The sequence below is a fragment of the Sus scrofa genome, chromosome 1 (assembly GCF_000003025.6).
Source record: "Sus scrofa isolate TJ Tabasco breed Duroc chromosome 1, Sscrofa11.1, whole genome shotgun sequence".
Classification (NCBI taxonomy): Eukaryota; Metazoa; Chordata; class Mammalia; order Artiodactyla; family Suidae; genus Sus; species Sus scrofa.
Window position 1 is genome coordinate 160,224,344 of NC_010443.5, and position 24,800 is coordinate 160,249,143.

The 24,800-nt window shown below is 35.2% G+C and overlaps 1 long non-coding RNA gene across 8 annotated transcripts in view; it reads left to right on the forward strand.

The window, feature by feature from the left end:
• The window catches only part of LOC102165284, a 329,937-nt gene that overhangs the window by 71,198 nt on the left and 233,939 nt on the right, over window positions 1–24,800 (forward strand). For 3 of the 8 annotated variants that reach the window (XR_002346115.1, XR_002346114.1, XR_002346119.1), the window contains one exon: window positions 10,480–13,199. The exons of 4 other annotated variants lie outside the window; for them this stretch is intronic. This is a non-coding gene — a long non-coding RNA (uncharacterized LOC102165284). Of the gene's footprint in view, window positions 1–8,391; window positions 8,416–8,756; window positions 8,796–10,479; window positions 13,200–24,800 lie in introns of those variants that run through there. One more of the 8 variants, XR_002346123.1, reaches the window with a different exon arrangement.

Below are 24,800 nucleotides of genomic sequence, written 5' to 3' on the forward strand. Positions count from 1 at the left end.
ATTTTAGTGGAATTATCACAGAAGTATGTTGTATCCTCCTCAATGCATTGTATCATAGGTACATGCTATTGTGGTTTGTCATTTTGCTAATGTGGTATCTGCCAAGTTGTTGCTTTTGTTGTTGCTGTTGTTTTACCAGTTTTTTCCCCTTTGAAATTAATAAGCAATTGGAAAGGACGATACTTTGAGACTAGACAAATATCCCGCTTCTCATTAAACTTTTACCCACTACTTTAAGCATCCTTGTATATTCATCAGTTCTACTGTAAGGAAGACTCTCTCACTATTTCTGTATTCTTTAATTTATATCTAAATGAGCATATGAATTTTTATTTTATTCAGTGGGATGTAAGCCATTTCATCAGTCTTTAACATTTAAATTGTCTAAGTTTGTCCAGTGGGATCCCTTTCAAACTGGCCTGTATTCTTTTGATATGCCTCCAGCATCTCTTTAGTGCTTCCTTATTTTATGGTGCAGCAAAATGTTCTTGGCTTTTCTTTAAAATAGTCCAACCTTCTTATAGTGGAGAATGGTCCTTAGAAACCAAGATTTGGGTGCTAGGTATGTTAGGTACTACTGATGGATCACTGCTTTTAGTTTCCTCCATCACAGAGCACACACTCACACATATATAGATATATCAGATAGGTAGGAATCTATATATCTATATATCTATATATATATACACACACACACACACACATATATAAAAGCACAATGTATATATGTGTGCGTACATAATACATATGTATAGATTTATATTTATTCTATATATGTCTTTACATGTTATAAATATCTCTAATTCTGATATCTCTAATTCCAATCCAGCACTGCAGAGTGCACTCTAATAATCTCTCAACAACGATAAACCTAGCAGAATTTCCATGTGGTGCAGTGGAAATGAATCTGACTAGTATCCATGACAATATGAGTTTGACCTCTGTCTTCGCTCAGGGGGTTAAAGGATCCCGCATTTCCGTGAGCTATGGTGTAGGTCACAGATGTGGCTCAGATCCCATGTTTCTGTGGCTGTGGTGTAGGCTGGTGGCTGCAGCTCTGATTCGACCCCTAGCCTGTGAACTTTCAAGGTAGAGTATATGAAATATAGTTTTTAATTGCTAATTTATACCACTGTGAAAAAAAAGCAAACCTACAAACTAGAATTCAATATCTGTATATAATGTTTTAGGTTAAATGTACGTAAAATGAAAAGCACATATCTTAAATGTACAATTCAGTATGTTTTGATGAGTGTACCAATATCCCTTGTTCTTTCTGAAAACAAATCTGTCATTCACATCATTGTTCCCCTGTGTGTACTACATCTCCCCCCGCCTCACCCCCTCGGCTGATTATAGTTTGACTATGATAAGTTTGAGTGTGGTTTTCTTTGTATTTATCAAAGCTTGTGCTTTGCTGATCTTCTTCAAACTGTAAGCTTTGTTTCAACAAATTTGAGAAATTTCTGCCACTATTTCCTTGAATATTTTTCTGCCCTATTCTCTCTTTTCTGTCCTGTGACTCCAAGTTCCTCACATGTTAGACTGGTATTGTTCCTCACTGAAGATGTAATTTTTCTCTCTTCTCTTCAGCTTAAATAGTTTCTACAGATCTGTCTTCAAGTTTACTGTCTTCCACATCCAATCTTCTGCTAATCTCACTTACTGATTTTTAAGTTATTATTATTATTATTATTATTTTTTTTTTTTTTGCTATTTTAGGGCCGCACTCGTGGCATATGGAGGTTCCCAGGCTAGTGGTCAAATCAGAGCTGTAGCTGCTGGCCTGCACCACAGCCACAACAATGCAGGATCCTTAACCTACTGAGCAAGGCCAGGGATTGAACCCACAACCTCATGGATCCTAGTTGGTTTCGTAAACCACTGATCCATGAAGGGAACTCCCTTAAATTATTATTGAGGTAAAATTGACATATAATATTAGTTTCAAGTATACAAATCATTTAATATTTATATGTACTGTGAAGGGATCACTACAATAAGTCTTGTTACCATCTGTCACCATACAAAGTTACATTTTTTTCCTTGTGGTATGAGCTTTTAAGATTTACTCTTGTCACAACTTTTAAATATGCGATACAGTATTATTGATTATAATTTCCATGCTGACATATATCCTCATGACTTATTTATTTTATAACTAGAATGTTGTACCTCTTGGCCCTCTTTACCCATTCCTCCCACCCTCTTTTCCCTCCTGGAAAAAACAGTCTATTCCCTTTATTATGAGCTTTGTTTTGTTTTTGTTCATTTGTTTTGATTTTTAGATTGTACATGTAAGTGAAATCACTTGGTATTTGTCTTCACAAGACATGTCTCTACAATATTTTCTTAGTCTCTTTGCTGAAAACTCCATCTTGTCCTGCCTTATTTTACTCCATATTCCTGCTTGAAAAACAGTCGCAGTGCTGGTCAATGACTTAAGCTTAAGAACAAAGACCTAAAGGCATAAGTTATTCATAGGGTCAACTGAATGAGGACATAATGCATTGGTCTAGGCATGCCGGAACTGTGTAGATTGGCATGCTGTTTGTACGGCATGACATGTCCTCTTAAGAATAAAAGAGGAATCTCATGGCCCCAAGGGGTTTATGAGGGGTCCTTGGCAGCATATGCATTAGCAAGGAGAACCGAGGTGCAAACCTAGGCACTCCGAGCTGCTGCAGATAGGCATGCCATCTGCAGAAGCACAATGGTGATTCTCTAGAATGCTGTGCACAGATAGCTGATGCCAAGCTTCCTCAAATGCTAATGATTGTTAAATGCCTAAAGGTCAGAATAAAAGCTTAATCAGCAACTGGCTATGAGACTTTTAAACTAACTTAAAAAAAAAAAAAACACCCTATATCCTGCACCTACAACTCCCTCCTTACTTGACGTAATCCTCAAGAGCACAGTAAAAGCAGTGTGGTTTCTTGAGGCAGAGCTCTTGGTCCCTGAGACCTCGAGTCCCCCAGTTCCCACATTTACTTAAGATAAATGTCTCTGTGTCTTGTTTTATGTTAACTTTTTTCCTTAAAGTTTCACAGCACCCGTTCTTCACCCTATCCTGCTGAGCTGATCTCGGCAATCTGATTTATTTCACTTAGTATAATATACTCAGGTCCATCCATGTCATCACAAATGGCAGGATTTCCTTTTGTGTGTGTGTGTGTGTTTAGGGCCACTCCCACAGCATATGGAGGTTCACAGCTTAGGGGTCGAATCAGAGCTGTAGCTGCTGGCCTACACCACAACGACGGCAACGCCAGATCCAAGCTGCGCCTACAGCCCACACCATAGCTCACAGCAATGATGAATCCTTAATACACTCAGCTAGGTCAGGGATTGAACCCATGTCCTCATGGATACTAATTGGATTCGTTATTGCTGAGCCACAATGGGAACTCCAAGATTTCCTTTTCAATGGCTAATATTCCGTGTTTTATATTTGCCATATGTTCTTTATCTATTCATCTACTGAGGGACTTCCTTATATTGTCTATTGTAAATAATGGCTTCAATGAACACAAGGGTGCATATATCTTTTTGAATTAATGTTTGTATTTTTTTTTCCCAGATAAATACCTAGATGTGGAATTGTTAGACCATGTGGTAGTTCTATTTTTTTAATTTTTTTTTTTTGGGGGGGGGCTTTTTGCCATTTCTTGGGCCACTCCCTCGGCATATGGAGGTTCCCAGGCCAGGGGTCAAATCGGAGCTGTAGCCGCCAGCCTACGCCAGAGCCACAGCAGTGCAGGATCCGAGCCGCGTCTGCAACCTACACCACAGCTCACGGCAACGCCAGATGGTTAACCCACTGAGCAAGGGCAGGGATCGAACCCGCAACCTCATGGTTTCTAGTCGGATTCGTTAACCACTGAACCACGACGGAAACTTCTATTTTTTAATTTTTGAGGAAGCTTTATGCTATTTCCCGAAGTGGCTCTACCAGCTTACATTCCCAACAGTGCATAAGTGTTCTCTTTCCATCACATCCTTGCCAACACTTGTTATTTCTTGTCTTTTTGGTTTTAGCCATTCTAACAGGTGTGAGGTGAATCTTGTTTTGGTTTTGACTTGCATTTCCCTGATAATCGGTGATATTGAGCATCTTTTCATGTGCCTGTTGGCCATATGTATGTTTTCTTTGGAAAAATATCTATTTAGATACTCTGATTTTTTTTGTATTGAGTTGTATAAACTATTTATATACTTTGGATATTAATCCCTTATCAGAAATATGAGTTGCAAATATTTTCTCCCATTCAGTATGTTGCCTTTACATTTTATTAATTGTTTCCTTTGGTGTTCAGAAGCTTTTCAGTTTGTGGTGGTCCCATGTATTTATTTTTGCTTTTGTTGCCTTTTTTTGCTTTTCATGTCAAATTCAAAAAGAGCATTTCCATGACCTATGTCAAGGAGGTAGCTGACTGTATTTTCATCTAGGAGTTTTATGGTTTCACATCTTACATTCAAGCATTTAATCCATTTTGAGTTAATTTTTGTGTGTTGGAAGATAATGGTCTACTTTCATTCTTTTGCGTCTGGGTGTCTTCATCCACTTATTTTTAAAATTTCACATATTGGGTCTCCAATTTTTGTAGTGTTTGTTTCTCTGATGAAATTCTCCGTATTCTTGATCTATATTTTCCTTTGAGTTCTTGAACATATTTGTAATAAAATAACTCTTTATAGTTTGACCCTGCTATGTATTTCACTTGGTTTCAGGTGACTGATATCTTACTTCAGTATGAATCATGTTTTTCTGTTTTGCTTGTCCCAGGAATTTTGGTTTACAAACAGAAAATTGTGTACAAAACATTCTCAAAACTAAATTCTGCTATCTTCCCCTGGAGAATATAATTGTTTTATCAGATATTAATTAGGAATTAATCTGCCTGGACTCAAACTCTAAAAGCTAGTTCCCTTACAATTGGCAGGAGCTAAAATTCTAACTGTCTGGCACTTTCTGCAAGACACTAAGGAGACTGAGCTCTTTATAGATCAGGGGTCAACCAAATATTTGGACAGATTTTAAATGCATAATTTTGGACTTCTCCATACAGTGGCTCTCTTTTTCAGGGTTTCCTGTAATAGATTCTAGGTACTATGATCGTCCTAAAACCAAGCCAGGAAGCCTCAGGCTTCATGAAAAGTTGCATAAATGCAAACCTACCAAGTGAATTTTCCTCTTTTAAAGCTTGACTCTCTTCCGGTTTCTTGCTGCTTTTGACTACTTGTTTTCTCTAATTTTGTCCAGTGTTTGTAATTTTATCTGCAAGAGTTTTCATCAAATACCAGCTCTCTACCATCTGCAGAAGTAAAACTCTAGTAACTTTTAATAAAATAACATTTGTTTTTATTTCTAAAAATAGATCTTCCTGTGGAAAATGTGAACAATACGAAAAAAAGTAAAAATAATTTCTTATTGCTATTATCCAGAAATAACCATTAATAACATTTAAAAATACTTAGTTTTGCCTCTCCAATTATTTCACACCCATGCACACACACAAACGAAATTGGCACATATATGCTACTTTGTATCCTGATTTCTTCATTTATCATATCACAGACATTTGTATTTTATTGCATATATTTTGTAATGACATTTTAATTATTAAATAACTTGCTCTCATGTGAATGTACTTCATTTATTTAACCATTATTGTTGACCACTTAGATTGATGCTAATTTTCATTCTGTAAAATAGGGCTGTGAAACACACATTATACATTAATCTTTCATAGCAAGTTGGATTATTTCATTAGGATTGATGACCAGAAATAGGGCACTACATCAAAAGTATAAGTATTTAAGACTTATTGCTCCTCCTTGACTGTTTTCCAGAAAGTTTTCTAAAAAAATCAATTTATACTTAAATTGGTTGTATATGAGTTTTGCCTGACTACAACTTTTATACATGCATGCCTTATTGTAAACTATTTCCAATTTGACATGAGAATAGTGACAACTCACTGTAGGTTTAACTTATGTTACCAGGGAAATTGAACAATAAATACATTTATTGGCCTCATGTAATTATTTTCTGGACTATCTAATTTACCAATTTCTCTATTTGGATACTGTCCTTATCTTATTGATTTATAAGTGCTCTTTATATCTTATTTATTACAACCTGTATATCAGACACTTGGGGGTTTGAAACTTCATGGTGAACAAAATCATATGTAGTTTCTGCTTCTTGAATCTTATATACCAAGAGTTATATGAATTTTTACCTACATCCATTAACTTTTGGCAATATTTTTTTAGGGAATTTTTTTTTTGTCTTCTTAGGGATGTACCCAAGGGATATGGAGGTTCCCAGGCTAGGGAGTGAATTGGAGCTGTAGCTGCCAGCCTACACCACAGCCACAGCAACACCAGATACAAGCCGCATCTGTGACCTACACCACAGCTCATGGCAATGCCGGATCCTTAACCCACTGAGTGAGACCAGGGATTGAACCCACATCCTCATGGATACTAGTTGGGTTCGTTAGCTGCTGAGCCAGAACAGGAACTCCAACTTTTGTCAATATTTTTTATCAAAGTAGTTCTTGAATTTATCAAAGTAATCCTAAATCAAGACATATAGAAATACTAGTTCTACTTCCCTCCATATCCCCAGACCCATTCTTCAGAAGCAGCTTCTTGTGATGTTTCCCATGGTTCAAGAAACCATGCCTGTTTTTCTCTTTATTTTATTTAGAAGGACTAGACAATATCTAAAAACCTCTAATAAGTGAAGATGTAAATCATTTATACTTTTAACTTCTTTTTTCCTTACCCAAATTTCAGATTCCTACAACTTTTAGTTTTCTAATATTTTTGTATCTTAAAATAAGTACATATATCTGTATTTTTTTTTACATCAAATTTTAAAAGTATCGTCTTATCCTTTGTAAAGATACGGTCTTTTCTCCTTCCTCATTCATGTCTGGCATCTACATGAAATTAATTCCATTTTTTTTTTTTTTTTTTACTCTCAGATGTTTAAACTTTTACCACATTTAATTTGCCATATATTTTCTATTTTTTTTCCCCTTACATCTTGGAGAGCATCCTGTTTTTTTTTTTTTTTTTTAATGGCCACACTCATGGCATATGGAAGTTCTTAGGTTAGGGGTCAAATCTGAGCTACAGCTGCCAGCCTACACCATAGCAATAACGATGCCAGATCCAAGCCTCATCTGCGACCTATACCACAGCTCACAGTAATGCCGGATCCTTAACCCACTTTGCTAAGGCCAGGGATCGAACCTGCATCCTCAAGGATCTTAGTCAGATTTGTTAACCACTGAGCCATGAGGGGAACTCCACATCCTTGTTCTTAATTACAGCTGCATAGTATTCTATGGAATGGGTATTTGATAGTAAGTGCCCTATATATAATCATTTACATTACTTCCAATCTTTGCTTTTATAAGGTTGAAATATGTTAAATTATTAGTTTTGGATAAAAATAATGGAATATTGGCATTTTCACAATATAAATCCAATACAAAAAATGCTTTATAATATATTTCTCAAAGTGTAATTTTGGTAACATTGCCACTTTTTCTTTTAAGGCTTATACCATTTTGTATGAAGGTTTCTATTTCTCCCAGCTTTGATAATATTTTTTTTTGCTCCAATTTTGGAATTTTGCTAAATTGAAAGGTGAATGAGGCATCCAATTTTAGTTATAATTTACATTTCTATTTTGCGAGAAATTGATCACGATTTCATATTTTAAAAGTCATTTTTGGGAATTGCCATTGTGGCTTAGTAACAAACCTGACTAGTTAGTATCCATGAGGATGCAGGTTTAATCCCTGGCTTCACTCAGTGGGTTAAGGATCCAGTGTTGCCTTGTGCTGTGGTGTAGGTCACAGAAGCAGCTCAGATCCAGAGTTGCTGTGGCTGTGGTGTAGGCCGGCAGCTATATCTCCAGTTCGACCCCTATCCTGGGAACTTCCATATGCCATGGGTGCAGCCCTAAAAAGACATAAATAAATAAATAAATGTCATTTTTATTTTTTGGTTTGCTGAATTATACTCACATCTTTTGTATTCTCTTTCTTTGATTGAAATATATGTGACCTATAACGTTGTGTTAAGATGTACAATGTGTTGATTTATACATTCATTTATTGTGATATGATTGCCATTGTAGAGATAGTTAGCATTTCGTTCACATCATGTAATTTTTTTGGTCTTTGGAGTAATTAAGACCTAGACTCTTAGCAGGTTCAAATATTAAAATACAGTGTTATTGTCTATATTAGCTGTACTTCACATTATAGGATTTATTTACTACTAGTTGTAAGTTTGTACCCTTAAGCGATAGCTCTCTTAATCCCTTACCCCCATACCCCTGATAATTACTCTCTGTTTTTACAGGTCTGGCTTTTTTGGATTCAGTATGTAAGTGATAACATAGTATTTGTCTTTCTCTGACTAATATCACTTAGCATAATGTCCTCAGTTTTCATCATGTTGTCATAAATTGCAGGATTTCCTTCTTATAGCTGAATAACATTTGATTGTATATGTCTACCACACCTTTATCCATCCATCTGTTGATGGACACTTAGCTTGTTTTTGTATCTTGGCTATTGTCAATAATGCTTCAATAAACATGGAAGTGCCTATGTCTCTTCACTATCCTTTTCATTTCCTTTGGGTATATACCCAAGAGTGGAATTGTTAAACCATATGGCAGATCTATTTTTAGTTTTTTGAGGAAACTGCATACTGTTTTCCAGGCATTGCTGCTCCGGTGTCATCTTGTATCCTGTGGGCTGGTGAGACATCTGAGGCCAGATAGCCTCGTTTTCCTTTGAAGGCAATTAGATTATTTCATAAAGAAGCTTTTGTGATCTTCTTTTTATCCATACTGTTTTATATTTTTAAGTACAAGGCGAGGGTTTGGTGACCATTTCTGTTTGTCTTTGATTTGAAGATGTGGCTTCCTTTAAATATGGGAATTTCTTTTCTATTATAATTTTAATATTTACCGTTTTTACTATTAGGACAAGTATAACTTTGATGGGCCATCTCTTCCTCATTTCCACTCTCATGTTTGTTGACTATTCTTTGTGAGCTCTATATTCCAGGAGATATCTTCAACCTTATCTCCCAATCATTCTTCAATTGTATGGTAGTATGTTTAACCTCTGAGACCTCTTTATGTTTTTGTTTTATAAATGTAATACTTTCTCTTATCCCTCTAAAACATTCAAGGTTCTCAAAATCCTTTCCTACTTCCTTAAGACTATTTAAAATGTTTGTTTATTTTGTTGATCTTTCTCTTATATCCTGCTTTTTTTTTTTCCACACATGGTATTCCCTTTTTCTCCATTCATGCTGAGAGGAATGTAGGTTTTCTATGCTGCCAGGAAGGTAAGAGGCTTTGCTAGATATTTTCTCTAAGGAGCTCTGTGTAGAGCCCCTTTGGTAGGTAGAACATGATCCAGGGGACAGGCTGTAGACCTCAGTCTCCAACCCAAAGTCAACATCAATAGCATTTTATTAAGTGGGAGAGGGAATGAGGGAAAGGATGCTTGTCATGAGGATATGACTTTTGCCCAACATTGATTTTAATTCTTTTGAAGAATAGCCTTTAGGATTTATCCAGGAGAAATGATACTGGCTTTTTTTCCTCTGCACTTGATTTTATGGGATGGGGAATACAATAGGTGTCCTGACTGCTCTAATTGCTTTATATGTCATTCATTAATTACTTCACTGTAAATATTACTATGTTCATGCTCAATTATGCTATGTCATAGAGGTGCTTGGAATCTGCCTATGTATTTTAATATAATTGCTTTGAACTTTCTGAGCTTCATGGCTAATTTATGACTAGGTTCTGTTCATTTTATTATTTATTAACTTGTTTATTGTTTATTTTGGTTTATTTCATATTAACCCTTCCTTAGCCTTCTAAGTAGTTATATATCTTTTGCTTTACCTCATTTTTCCATCTATTTTTTTTTTCCTTTTAGGGGAAGAACACTTTCTTTACCCCCCACCCCCACCAAACCAAGCATTGATTTTCTCCTCCTTTTTATTTTTATCTTAGATTTTGAGTTCTTTTTAAAACAATTCTGGCAGATAGCCTCTACTTAAAAGTTACTTTAATGACCCAATTTCAGCAATCTTTCTAATTTACTTTGGACTCATGGAAGGTTTAATTAAGTAAAAGAAAATTATAATGAAAATATAACTCAGAAGATATCAGAAAGGAGGAGTAAATTTTAGACTAATTTACAGGTTATTCATCAACAAGTAATCCTTACTAGGATCATCAAGGTACAAAGATTCAAAATATGTTGAATTACAAGCCTACTAAATGTTCAATGTTAATTCTCTCTATTACTTTATTTTAGTCGAGTCTTGAAATTTCCCCCAATATCTGCTTCCCTCCTTCAGTAAAAGTGCCCCATTGGAACTCTTAATAGCTGCTCCATTGTATTCTTGTTTTAGGCATCTTTCTGCGCTACATCTGGATCCAGTCTGCTCACTCAGAGGTCGGAAACTCCATGACTGAGCAAGAGTGTAAACATCCAAATCCAAGGCATAATATCTGTTAATTCTCAACAATTAGTTCTAACCATTACCTGATGGAACAAAAGAGTGTCAATATTAGGACTCTGAATAGGATCATATACTTGACTCATGCAAAAGGATATAATTTGGCATACAAAATGTTGAACACAAAAGTGGATGTAGAACAAAAGACACTGGGCAAGTTGTGAGGTTTAATTAACAAGATAAATGCAGAGGAGTAGCAGCAGTATAGCATTACCTATAAGTGGTGATGAGAATTTCACACTAGGCTGTCTGTGACTGCCTTGGTGAGAACTTTGTTAACTGGCTTGTACTGGTGTCAGACAACCAGAGGGCTCCTCTCAGCTGTCAATTTCCCTAATGAAAGAGAAGAACATGCACTAGATTTCTGTATTGACTTTTTGATAACCACTGCAGCCCTCTAGGTGCCAACCTATAAATACTTTTGAAAACAGGGTTGAGTCTCTTTCATATTGCCTCTTTTAATCTAGTCACACCAATATCATACAAATAATTAGAGCAGAACTTCAGTAACAAAGTATGCTTTTGACTGTAACAATCTAAAATTTAACTTTATTATGTACCTTTATATGGTTTTATGTGGAAAGTTGGAGAGGGTGCCATGCTTGAGCAAAATCTTGTCTGAAATGTTTGATTTATACAGATTCCTTCCATAACAATTACATGATTTTTAAAAATTAAACTACCCTTCTTTGCCAAGATGATAGCAATCTTTTTTAGTCCATCTTACAATTTGTCTCTAAAGTGTCTGTCTTCCTAATATGCTGATCATTAGAGTAATGCATATTTGATGAAAATGGGTAATAAATTATATTTCAAAGTCTATTTCTAGGCATAGATTGATGTACATATTGTTTTGTCTGCTGTGTTTAATGGCCATGCCTTACATATCTAGGTTTTAGCAATACCTGCTGAGGAGTAAATGAGAACTGACCTGTTTTGAAATCCTTTTCTGGAAGTAAATTTCTCATCCTGTTACTTTGGGGGCTGGGGAGGAAATTTGGCACACATATTGTCATTCATTTGCAAATGCAAAGTCACCACTTGACAGCCTATTCACTCTGAGGAGGACACAGTCTATCAAACAAGATCAAGGGTACTTTTTATAGACTCACAAGCCACTCTCTTTATGTACATACATAAAAGGAGCTGATAAAAATAGAATTTCTCTCACTGGAAAAAGTCCCCTAAGTAAAAATACCCAGTTCTATGAAATTTATTGATCATAAAGGGGAAGTACTCTAGCAAAAGAACCACTAAGTGACTCAGGTTGTATTGATACATAACACAAATAGAGCTTGGGAAACTCTCTTGAGCACTCTTTTGGGAAAAACCAGTTCAGACAAAGTCTTTCTTAATGAGCACTTTAGCCATTCGGATATCACTTTCAGAGAGCCACTTGGCTGTTTGCTGAGGGATACTAAACCCCTGGGAAAGGCAAGACTCCACTTGGGCCAGTCTGCCTGTACTAGTGTACATGGAAGCCTATATGAAGCCCCAGAAACATGACCCTGCTCACTCTTGGGCTCTGATCCCCCTAGGTCCCAGCCGTAGGTCAGCATGACCATTGGTGAGATGATATGGCAGCAAAGTGGAAAATATATCAGTCTTACCAATTGTCTGACCCAATTTTCAATTTTTCTTTCTAGTAGCACCTATTCACTTTTTTTCTTTATAGGAATAGTCTGTGAGTTCAAGTATTATAGAGTTGTTGGGTTCACTTGTTTCCTCCTTTCCTGCTGACTTTTTTTTTTTTTTTGGAAAATTTAGAATATGTTAAATAAAGGACCGTCTACATTTATGTTCAGGAAATAATAAAAAGGATAGAAGAAGCAAAAAAAAAAAGTCAAATCTTGTGGAAATAGATAATAAGACCAATATATAAATTAAATCTGAGAAATGGTCACCTACATACTAGGTTTAAATAGGTCATCTTAACATTGCTTCAAATTCTAAAATATCTGAAAGCTGTCAAGGACTTTCTACTTTGACTGCCAAAAATAAGATAGGCAGGTAAACTTTTTTATTTTTTTCCTTTTGAAAAGATGTCCTCTTTCTTAATTCTGGTTTAATCCTTAGATAAAGAAGTACTTTGGTGAATAAGATGTTGGATATTATTATTATTCTGGGATCCTTCCATAAAATTGTTTCCAAACATGAGTTAATAATGTCCTCTGGTCTATCTTTAGCCATTTACTGTTCTCTTTTTAGCTACTTTTGCTTCTTTGGCCTATAAGCCGCTGGAAATATCATAGATTCCAAGGACATTTTTCTTTTCATCCATCTTAATGTAATGGTTTGAGACAGTCAAATTCATTCTTCATTTGTTGGTATTCACTTATTTACTAACCTTTCTCAATCATAGTCAATTTCCACTTTTCAATTAGTCCTTCAACAAATCATATTAAAAATTATATGTTTACTATTAATACATGTCAAATACTAAGTGCTATAATGAATTTCAGAAAAGTCTAATATTGTTCCGGTTTTTAATGGGTACACTCTCATATTTAACTCTATCTTGGCCATGGCATTGATTCTCTGAAAATCCAAAGTGTTATACTGTAAATTCACAAAAATCAGACCTATGTACATTCTCAAAGTGTGTACCATAAGGAATCAGAAAGTGACTGAAAAACTAAGCATTTGGGCTCAATGGCCTAATTATGCCCATTAGCATCTAATTGGCCTCTATTGGTCATGAGTGTGTACTTATAAATGACAGTAAACATATAGACTGGGCATTTGTTAAAATGTGTAATTGTTTTAGATTAAATAATGTGAAGTTTAAGATGTTGTTAAATCAGTTATCACAGAAGGGAAGATAGAGATTTTGAAAAAGTTGGACATCTTTTTTTACGTTACAAATTAAAAAAAAATTAATACCTTGAAGCCTGAATCAGTGAGGTTTAAGATCTAAAGTTTGTTATCTCCAGGGTGTTGGACACACGGTTTTGACTGAAATGAATTTAGTGAAACAACCTAAATGTCCTAGATAATTCTTTTAATTTTATGCCGTTATAGTTTACTACTGCTCTATTATTGTTAAGTTAGAAGAACAACTGCCTGGAAAATAATAATTATATCTGCTTACATGTATAACACATATACCTATACACGTGTACATAATATATATACACACATATATAAAATATAATTCATATAATAGTTCTTATGGGGTGATCCATAGAAATTGTCCCATAGAATTATACAATAAAATTAAAACACAGAAGAAATAATGTGTCATGCTGTCAATCTCAAACACTAATTTGAGTAGATGCTTCCTTTCTATCCTTAGAACACTTTTTTTTGTTGTTACACTTTAAGTATTTTTGTTATTTCCACTGAGAATAACAATACTTTAGGAGAAGTATTGCTTTTTATTACCTTTCTTCTTTAGATCTTAGCACCTGACTGGCATTGAGTGAACTATGAAATTTGAATATGAAATATGAACATTTAGGTATATTCTCTTGTATGAAAATTGTCATCTTTCTGGTCAGAAGGTGCATCTCTTAGGACTGTGATACTGCATACAATTATTAAATGAGCTGGGATAAGCACTGTAGAAGAACAGAATACATCCAACTTGTAATCATCATCTGGGATAGTAACTGTCTTAAGTGGTAAAAAATTACTAGCAATGCTTTCTAGAGCCATTAGGAGCTTGCTGCACCCTGGAGCGCTGTGAGCCATAAAAGCAGAGTGGAGATAAACACACCCTGGGGTGTCGTGAGCTGTGAAGCACAGATGTGTTCACCCATATTATGATAACCATTGCTTAGAGAAATCCTGTTTTTAGTAAAAGAAGACAAAGAAGGAAAAATACATTTCCCTATTCAATAAAGATCTAGTAATTTAATCTCATTTTTAAATTATGTGGGGCAACTGGACTGGGAATTTTTACATAGATATATCTTTCCCTTTACAAGCTCCTTTCAAAATTGCAGAAGTTCTTAAAGTGAAGTTTTAAGACCTGACTGTACATTATGTACAGTGACTGAATAAAAGAAACCAAATTTCATTTTTAGCATGAGGGCTTTAAACCGGTTAACTGGTTGATAACTATTGCCAGACTCCAGTTATTTTCCACTTATAAAGGAAAGAGAAATAACAGAGTTCTGATATATTTTTCTCAATATGGACTTGATGCAACCTAGGTTTTAAAAGCAAAAACAAAAACACAGAGATCCAGTGGGCATTTGCCTTTCTGTGCAGTGTGTTATCCGGATTAGTTTATTTTATTCTAATGAATCTATTTGATTCTCGTTATTTTAAATAAATAGACCTGCTACTATTAAAAGCAAATAAATAAATAAATAAATAAATAAATAAAGTGGGTCAAAATAAGAGAGACTCAGATACTAGTGTTTCTTAATTCTCACCAGTTCTTGAGTGTTCTGGTGTTGGAGTGGTTTCTTCAAATTGTATGCATTAGGATTTTTTCTTTCCCTTTCTCTTCTTTTCCCTTTGGGTTCTACTTCCTGAGCATGTGATATTTGTGCAGATGACAATAATTTTAGCAGATGTGATCTTGAATTTTTGTTGAGGGAAATAAATGTGACTAGATTCAACTAAAAAGAATACTTAGAGGATTTGGGAGACTAAGGAAGGTGAGAGCAATGTAATAATTACAGTATAAGGAAGGAGAAGGTTTCTAAATGCCTAGAAAGTCCATATTTTTCTCCATATATACTTAGATACAAGTATTTTACCTAAGACTAATATAACAACGTTCAATGGCCAAAAAATTCTGGAGTAGGATGTTTAAATTATGACCCATGAGTCCCCCTGAAACTATATTAAATTTTGTTATTTTTGCTGTAGTGTTTTTTCTTACTCATTATTCTAGGAATAGTTCTGTGGGTTTGTCATCTTCTAAAAAGTCTGTGACTCAAAAGTGGTTAAGAACCAGAAGACCTCTAGGACACAAGCTTGTGTTGTTTTCTAAGAAAGGACTGTGGGAGGTGAAGATGAACATTCAAGATAGATTGGAGAAGAGAATTTGATTGATATTTGAATGATTCATTCTATGGATCAAGTGTGTGTTGCAGCCCTGATCCTCATGTGGTCAAATTCATAGTAGTCAAAGTATAGCCATGCTTGATAAAATTGAGGGCTTATACTCTCAAGCCTGCTAAACTATTAATTTTAATGGAAGCTTTAGCATTCTTTGGAGACATAGTTTAGATCTTCAGCATAGATGTTACCGAATTGAAAATTCTTACTGGTAGGTGTCAGATATGTTAGTGTTTCATTTCGACAGGGCAGGATTGAGGTATTTGATTATGCTGTTGAAGAACATTTTCAGTTTCTTTTGGTTATCTCAAATGAAAACAAAGATGATATTCATATAGCTCTCCCCAAAAACTCTTCCAAAAGTTGTTGGCATTGTCAATGTGCTGCTACTTTAATCAGAAACAAAGCAAATTTCATGAGGTAGTCATGGTGAAAATATCAAACTTTATAGTTTGTCACAGATTAATAAGCAAATAAAATTAAGGCTATGCAAACTCTTTTTCAACATCTTGAGTGATTATCAAAGATTACATACAGCAGGCTTAGCAAAAGAACAAAAACAAATAAATATGAACATCGGTCTGTGAGCTGTGCCTCATTAATTCTTTACACAGCAGTGAAATTGGAGTAAAGCAAGAAGTATTCACTGTATGATAACCCAGATGCTTACAGAGGTTTATAAAATACTATTTTTTATTAACAATTTAAGAGAGTAAATTATTATTTCAGTAAAGGGAATTGGCAGTGCCTGGACTTGGCACTTGAAACACTACCTTGTTGTGAAGAATTTACCCTACCCAAAGAGAGTTCCGGCCTTTGCCCTAGGCTGGGTTCCTGGAGGATCCTGCGTGGTAGGAGGATTTTTGCCTGGAGTGCAGTTGGAGCCTGCAAGGTGGGCTGTGTAACCATGTGGCTTTGGGTATGTAGGGGGAGTGATAGGGAATATTCTTTCTTATACCTGATCTTAGCAGGAAAGCTTTGGGTTTCTCACCATTAAATATGATGTTAGTGATAGGTTCTTTTTAGATAACTTTAATCGAGTTCAGAATGTTCACATCTATTTCTAGTTTAATGAGAATGTTTGCCACGAAGGAGTTGGATTTTGTCAAATGCTATTTCTGCTACTATTGATATGATCCTGTGTGTATGTACAGAGAATACTTACTCTGAGGGATTAAAAAGTAAGTAAGGCAAAAAATCTTTTTTCTTTGTTCTTGTAGAGGCAGTGATGCCACAAGTAGCAACTCTGAGTGACTTTGGTCTTCTTTCCCTATAATATCTTTCTACCAGTTTTCCCTAAATAAAGTGCGTGTCCTCCTGTCTTTCAAACTCATCTTTAAGAATATTTATAGAGCACTAATGGCCATTCATCACTTTCTTAATACCCTTCTATAATGAGTTTCTGGAGCTGTGATTAATTGAACAAGAAAATTTTCACAAACATTCTAAGGTTTGATTCCCCCCCCATATTATAACTATAAATATAAAGTTTTATGGAAGTCATGGTCAACAGAGGTGATTTCTTCCTAGAAATATTGGGAGATTTGATGGGATGGCAAACTTCTAGAATTGGTATGAATTTGCAGACAAGAGAATTTGGGCAGAGAAAATTACATAAATAAAGCTGTGAAGATAGGAAAATGCCAGCCACATTTGGGGGCAGTCAGTTATTATGAACCTGGAATGTTAACAGGCAAGTGGTGGAAAGAGCTAGACAACTGAATTAAGGCCAAGCTATGGTGAACACTAAGCATCAAACCAAGAAGTCAGATTTAATCTGCAAGGAATGTGGATTTGTTGAACTATTTCAGTACAGTGATGACATGATCAGAATTGTGCTTTAAGAAGATTAATTTTGTAGTACTTTGTAGAATGAATGATAGAGACAAAGTACAGCAGTAGAGATATCTTTGTCATCTGTGGTAATATATCTTTTAAATTCCTTTTTTCTTTAAATGTCACATAGCAACCCTGAGTACTTTAACTATACTTTGAGGTTGTGATTCCACTGTCAGTAGTGACATTCACTTCTCATTTTCTCTACTGATGAATGATGGAAGCCAGCTTCAGCTGACAGTGAGAAAAATCACTAAACAGCATCAACATGAAATTCAATTAAGATGATGAAATCTTCTGTTCTTTATTAATTATCTTCTGCTTCTATGTGACCCATAATAATAATAGTTGAAAGAGAGGAAGAAGGGAAGAAAGGTGGGAGAAAGGCAAGAGAGGAGAGGTAAGGAGGGGGGAGAAAAGAAAAGGACAGGACAGGATAAGGTAAGATTACGTCAAATGAATCTAATGGTATAGTCCCTGAGCATTAACTTAGATAAAAAATTTTCTTTGTATTTTCTATTTATCAAAGTAATAGTTTGGAAGCTCTTGCAAATCAATGTAAAAACCTGAGGTAGTCATTAGTTCCCAGCTTTATGAGAACAAGGTAGAATTATATTTCCTGGCCCCTTAGGTTAGGTGGGGCTGTGTGACTGGTCCAGCATAATGAGTTCTGAGTGGAAGTCATGTTTTGATTCTGGGCTGGGACATTTGATTAGTGATGTGTGATCCTCCAGGGCCCTCTCTTTCTTTCTGGAACAGATGGTGGCTCTTCTTCAGCCAGCATCTCTAAGACAGATTGCTTTCTACCAAGTCACATTTGCATCAACAACATATGAGAACATTGGCCTAGTTGCACCCTCCACAATATTGACTAACTTAATATTTTTCTAGCTTGCTTATTTCTAGTCTCTATGAAGAGTATAGTACCTCTGCTGACCTGTGATGGAAAAGCATTAATAAGCAAGAATTAATCTTCAGTTTAATACTCTTCAGATTTAACTGTTTTCATTTTAATTTAAGACTTCCTTCAGAGTTCCGGTCATGGAGCAGTGGTTAACGAATCCGACTAGGAACCATGAGGTTGCAGGTTCCATCTCTGGCCTTGCTCAGTGGGTTAAGGATTCGGCATTGCCGTGAGCTGTGATGTAGGTTGCAGATGCAGCTCAGGTCCTGCATTGCTGTGGCTGTAGCGTGGGCCGGCGGCTACAGCTCCGATTAGACCCCTAGCCTGGGAACCTCCACATGCTGTGGGAGTGGCCCTAGAAAAGACAAACACACACACACACACACACACACACACACACACAAAGACTTCCCTCGCAGTATTTTATTATATCTATAATTTACTGATTTATTGATTTATACATATAATTTATTAACTTACGTATTTATATATAATTGCAGTTTTTTTCTTTTAAAAGATACTTTATGTTTTAACAGCAGTTTTAGGTTTACAGCAAAACTGAGAGGAAGATAGATTTCCTATAAACCCCTTATCCCTATGCATGTATATAGCATCCCCCCCACCCCAGAGTGGTACATTTGTTATAATTGATGAATCTATGTTGCTATATCATCATCAAAGTCCACAGTTTATGTTAGGGTTCACTCTAGGTGTTATACCTTCTATGGATTGGGACAGAGGTACAATGACATATATTCATAATGTTATAGTATTATTATAGAGAGTATTTTCACTGCCATAAAAAATCCTCAGTGCTCTACCTTTCATTCCCTCACTGCACTTCCATACCCTCGCAACTACTGATCTTTTTACTGTCTCCATAGTTTTTTCTTTTGTGGAATATGATATCGTTGAAATCATAAAGTATGTAGTCATTTCAGATTGGTTTATTTCACGTAGAAATATGCATTTAAAGTTTCTCTGTGTCTTTTCATGGCGTGATAGCTCATTTTTTGGTGCTAAATAATAGTCTATTGTCTGGATGTACCATAGTTTGCTTATCCATTAACTTACTGAAGGGTATCTCTGTGCCTTAAAGTTTTGCAATTGTGAGTAAAACTGCTATAAACATCTGTGTAGATGTTTGTGTGGACATACGTTTTCAATCCTTTTGGGTTAATACCAAGGAGTATGATTTCTGTATTGTATGACACAAATGTGTTTAGCTTCATGAGAAACCACTAAACTGTTTTCCAAAGTGGCTGTACCATTTTGCATTCCTACTAACAATATGTGAGAATTTCTGTTGCTCCTTGCTAGGATTTAGTGTTGTCAGTGTTTTGGATTTTGGTCATTCTAATAGTTGTATAGTGGGATGTTTTAATTTACATTTCCCTAATGACATATGATTTGGAACATCTTTTCATAGGCTTATTTGCCATCTGTAATTCTTCTTTGTCAAAATGTTTCTTAAGGTCTTTGTCTCTCTCTCTCTCTCTTTTTTTTTTTTTTTCCTTTTCTTTTTAGGGCTGCACCCATGGCATATGGAGGTTCCCAGGCTAGGGGTCGAATTGGAGCTACAGCTGCTGGCCTACATCACAGCCACAGCAACGTGAGCTCTGAACCGTGTCTGTGACCTGCACCACAGCTCATGGCAATGCCAGATCCCCACCCACTGAGCAAGGCCAGGGATGGAACCCACAACATCATGGTTCTTAGTTGAATATGTTTCCACTGCACCACAATGGGAACTCCTCATTTCATTTTTTAGTTGGGTGGTTTACCTTAGGGTTGAGTTTTAAGAGTTCTTTGTATATTTTAGATAATAGGCCTTTTCTGATGAGTCTTTTGCATATATGTTCCTTTAGTCTGTGGCTTGTCTTTTCACTCTCTTGACATTGTCTTTTGCAAAGCAGTTGTTTTTAATTTTAAATGAAGTGCAGTTTGCCAGGTCTTCCCATCATGGATCATGTGTTTGGTGAAAAATCATCCATCACATCCAAGGTCATACAAGTTTTCTCCAGTGTTATCTTCTAGGAATTTTATAATTAAAAAAAATTACTAGGGTATAGTTGACTTAAAATGTTGTGTTTCAGGTGTACAGCAAAGCAAATCAGTTATACACATACATATATCCATTCTTTTTCAGATTCTTTACCCATATAGTTTACTGCAGAGTATCGAGTAGATTTCCCCGTGCTATAAAATAGGTCCTTGTTACTTATCTATTTTATATATAGTAGTGTGTATATGTTAATCCCAACCTTGTAAATTTATCCCTCTCCTGCCATGTTTTCCCTTTGGTAACCATAAGTTTAGTTTCAAAATTTTTGGTCTGTTTCTGTTATATAAATAAGTTCTTTTGTATTATTTTTATTAGAGTCCCCATATAAGTGATATCATGATATTTTTCTTTTTCTGACTTATTTCACTTAATCTGGTAATCTCTATGTCCATTTATGGTCTGTGGATGGCATTATTTCATTCTTTTATTTCTTTTTATGCCTGAGTAATAGTCCATTGTATATATGTACCACATGTTCTTTATCCATTCCTCTGCTGATGGACATTTAGGTTGCTTCCATGTCTTGGCTATTGTAAGTAGTCCTTCAGTGAACACTGGGGTGCATATATCTTTTTGAATTATGGTTTTCTCCAGATATAGACCCAGTGTGGGATTGCTGGATCATATGATAGTTACATATTTAGTTTTTTAAGGAAACTTCATACTGTGCTCCATAATGATTATACCAATTTACATTCCCACCAACAGTGTAGGAGGGTTCCTTTTTCTCCACACCTTCTCCAGCATTTATTGTTTGTAGACTTTTTGATGATGGCCAGGCTGACTAGTGTTAAGGTGATACCTCATTGTAGTTTTGATTTGCATTTCTCTAGTAATTAATGATGTTGGTTGAGCTTCTTTTCATATGCTTTTTGGCCATCTGTTTGTATTTGCGGAAATGTCTGTTTAGATCCTCTACCTATTTCTTGTTTGGGTTGTTTGGTTTTTATTTATTTTTTTTTTGATATAAAGCTGTATGAGATGTTTGTATGTTTTGGAGATTAATCCCTTGCAAACAAAGGATTAATCACTTCATTTGCAAAGATTTTCTCCCGTTCTATGGGTTGTCTTTTCACTTTAATTTAATGATTTCTTTCGTTGTGCAAAAGCTTTTATGTTTAATTAGGACCCATTTGTTTATTTTTGTTTTCACTACTCTAGGAGGTGGATCAAAAAAGATATTGCTGCCTATGTTTTCCTCTAAAAGTTTTATAGTATCTAGCCTTAGGTTAGGAATTTTATAGTTCTATGTTTTACATTTAGGCTTGTTATTCATTTTGAGTTATTTGTGAAGAGTATAAGTTCTGTGTCTGGATTAATTTTTTTATATGTGGATATCCAGTTGTTTCAGCATCATTTGTTGAAAAGACTCTTTTCTACATTACCTTTGCTCCTTTATCAAAGAGGAGTTGTCTCTAATTATATTGTTCAGTTTCCAGGTTCTCCATTCTGTTCCATAATCTATTTGCCTAGTCTATTGCCAATACCACACTGTCTTGGTTACCACAGCTTTATAGTAAATCTTGAAGTTGGGTACTGTCAGTCCTCCAGCTTTGTTTTTCCTTCATATTGTGTTGTCTACTCTGGGTCTTTTGCCTCTTCATATACACTTTAGAATAGTTTCTTTTATTTCTTTTTACTACATTATTAAGCATTATTTTTCTCTTGGCAACCATTGTTTTATTTTAAATGAATTATAATTTTAAATGAATTATAATTAGCCACACTTCTGAAGGTGAACAATTTTGAATTCTTTTCAGTATTTTGATACAAATATTTAACTTCCCTTGTTCTTCCTCACATCTGTTAATTTCCTATGTGAACAGAAGTGAGAACCAAGGATATTGCTTGTTCCCCCCAAATAGTTCTGAGTAGTTTTAGTTGTTACCTGCCTATGCTTATCAATAAACTGATTCTGTTTGATGCTACCTGGCCTATTTTGCTTTTCTATGACCAAGTCTATGGAGCCTTCTTGGTGCACTTGGTACCAATAAACCCACTAAACCCTCAACTGAACCTAACCCAAGAGGTGACCGAGAAAAAGTGAGGAAAGCATTTTTCTTTATCCTTTGATGTATTCTTTGTGAAAAAGTCATGAAACAGTGCTATTATTGTTGACACAGTTGTCTTATGTCCATTGACTTGAAATGGATTTTTTTTTTTTTTACTCAGAGGGTTAAGATAATTATGTATATGTAAGATGTAATTATGGGAATTATTTTCTAGTAGATTTCTCACTCTTTAAAAATTATATATATTAAATTAAGCTTTTTTTCTCAAATGAAAACTTTACCAACAATTTCCTGCAAAATAATAAAGGTTTTTTTTTTTTTTTTTTTCCTTAGGAAAAAGTCAAGTTAAATCTAGTAGTTTATTAGGGTTTTCTGCTATCTCCATCTAAGTTTCTTGATTAAAATTAAGATAGGGGAGTTCCTGCCATGGTACAGTGGTTAAGAACCTGACTGCAGCAGCTCAGGTTGCCGTGGAGGTTTGGCTTTGATCCCCAGTAATCTGATGTTGCCACAGCTGCTGCATGTGTCGTGGCTGTAGCTCAGATTCAATTCTTGGCCCAGGAACTTCCATGTGCTGCGAGTGTGGCCATAAAATGGAAAAAAAAAGTATAAATATACTGAGTTTTTACATTGTGTCTTTATTTCCCTCACTAGATTACTCAGTGCAGTAACTGAAATTCAGGAGTAAATAGATTTCTCACCTTTGATGAATGAATTCTAGCAGTCTATGCTGTCAATTTACTAAGTCTCCTTAGAGGCTGTCTGAACAGGAGTGGCAGAAAGAACTTCCATTTTATCACAGGAAGCTCCTCAACCCACATTATAATAAAAGCAATTAGCGCTTTTATCCCCCCAGTTCCTCAGGCAAGCGGGGCTGCTCAGCACTGGTAAAGTCTAAGTTAAACTAAAATCTTTTCTCAAATAATATATGCTGAAATGAACATCTTTGAGCATATAGATTTATTTGCATTTACAAATTCATTGTATGTATTGGTAGATTTCTTCTAAGGGTGATTGCCTTTCACCGAGTCACATTTGTACCAACAGCATATGAGAAAGTTGGCTAACTTAATATTTTTTAGTTTCATAGTTTGAAAAGGAAAAATATAACATCTTATATTATACTGTAAAAATTATTTTTCTTTTGCATTCTCTGAATAATGAATAAAAATTAGAAGTTGTAATGATAATTTGTAACTTTTCAAATAGCTTTTAATCCAGGTAATACATCTACTTGGTAACAAAATAATACATATGATCTTATGTTTCATATGAGCTATTTTTAGAGACTTATATCCTCAAATCAGCCATTACTCTTCAGAGAAAAACCTCTTTTTAAAAGTGCTTTTTTAGATTTTATTTTAGTCATTTCCATATTTCACGTATTTTTAAATTTTCATTCACTGATTTATCAACTTTTATCTAGTGATTCCCAGATATGAAAAATAAGGATCTAGCTTGTTTACTTACATTGGTCTCCCCCCCCCCACTTTCTCCAGTGTTTGCTATTTAAATTTTGCTGTTATTTGGCTGTTCAATTTTATAAATGTGCATGATCAGCTTAAATCATTCTTCTTTAATGGGCCATGGACAGTGTTACTCAAAGATTGACAAGTCTCAGTTTGGGGATCTTGTTTGGGTTTCTCTGATAATTACAATAATGTGGTTGGAGGTAGAGTCATTTCAAAGGCTTCATTTTGCACATAAGTGGGGATTAATAATAGCTGATGCTGTTACCTCAGCTGGGATTGTCAGCCACAGCATTTAGACAAAGTCTCTTTATGTGGTTTGAGCTTTCTCAAAGCATGGCAGCTTCAGAGTACTTGGACTTCTTATATGGTATCTCAGGGCTCTGAATGTGAGTCTCTAAAGAGAATGAGGAGAAATATTTGTGCTCTTTTTATCCTAGCTTTGGCAGTTACTCATTACCCCTCTGCTTCATTTCCTGTTTAAGTGGGAGTCACTATGTTTGACCAAGAATCAAAGATAGGATAAGGGTGATAAATTCCACACCTTGATGTCAAGTAGTATACAAATATATTTTATAACTGCTACAGTGATCTTTTAAATATTAAGAGCAGCCTAAGTCGTATTTTGGAATTTCACTTCCTTCTCTAGGTGTCTAAAATCAGAATCACTGGGCCACAAGAAGAAGGTCAGTTGGATTTTCCTTTCACCCCATCAAATGCTTAAAATAATCTTACATTTTATTTTGCTTTTTATTTTATGTTTGAACCACAAATCTCTTGCATAGCTGTCTTGTTCCTCTCTCTGTCTTTCTTAAGTTTCCTAATTGCATGTTTGTCTTCTGCAATTTGCCTTGGTATTCTCCTTAATATTTTTCTCTAGCATCTCAGTAGCACCTTCTAGTCACAGGATT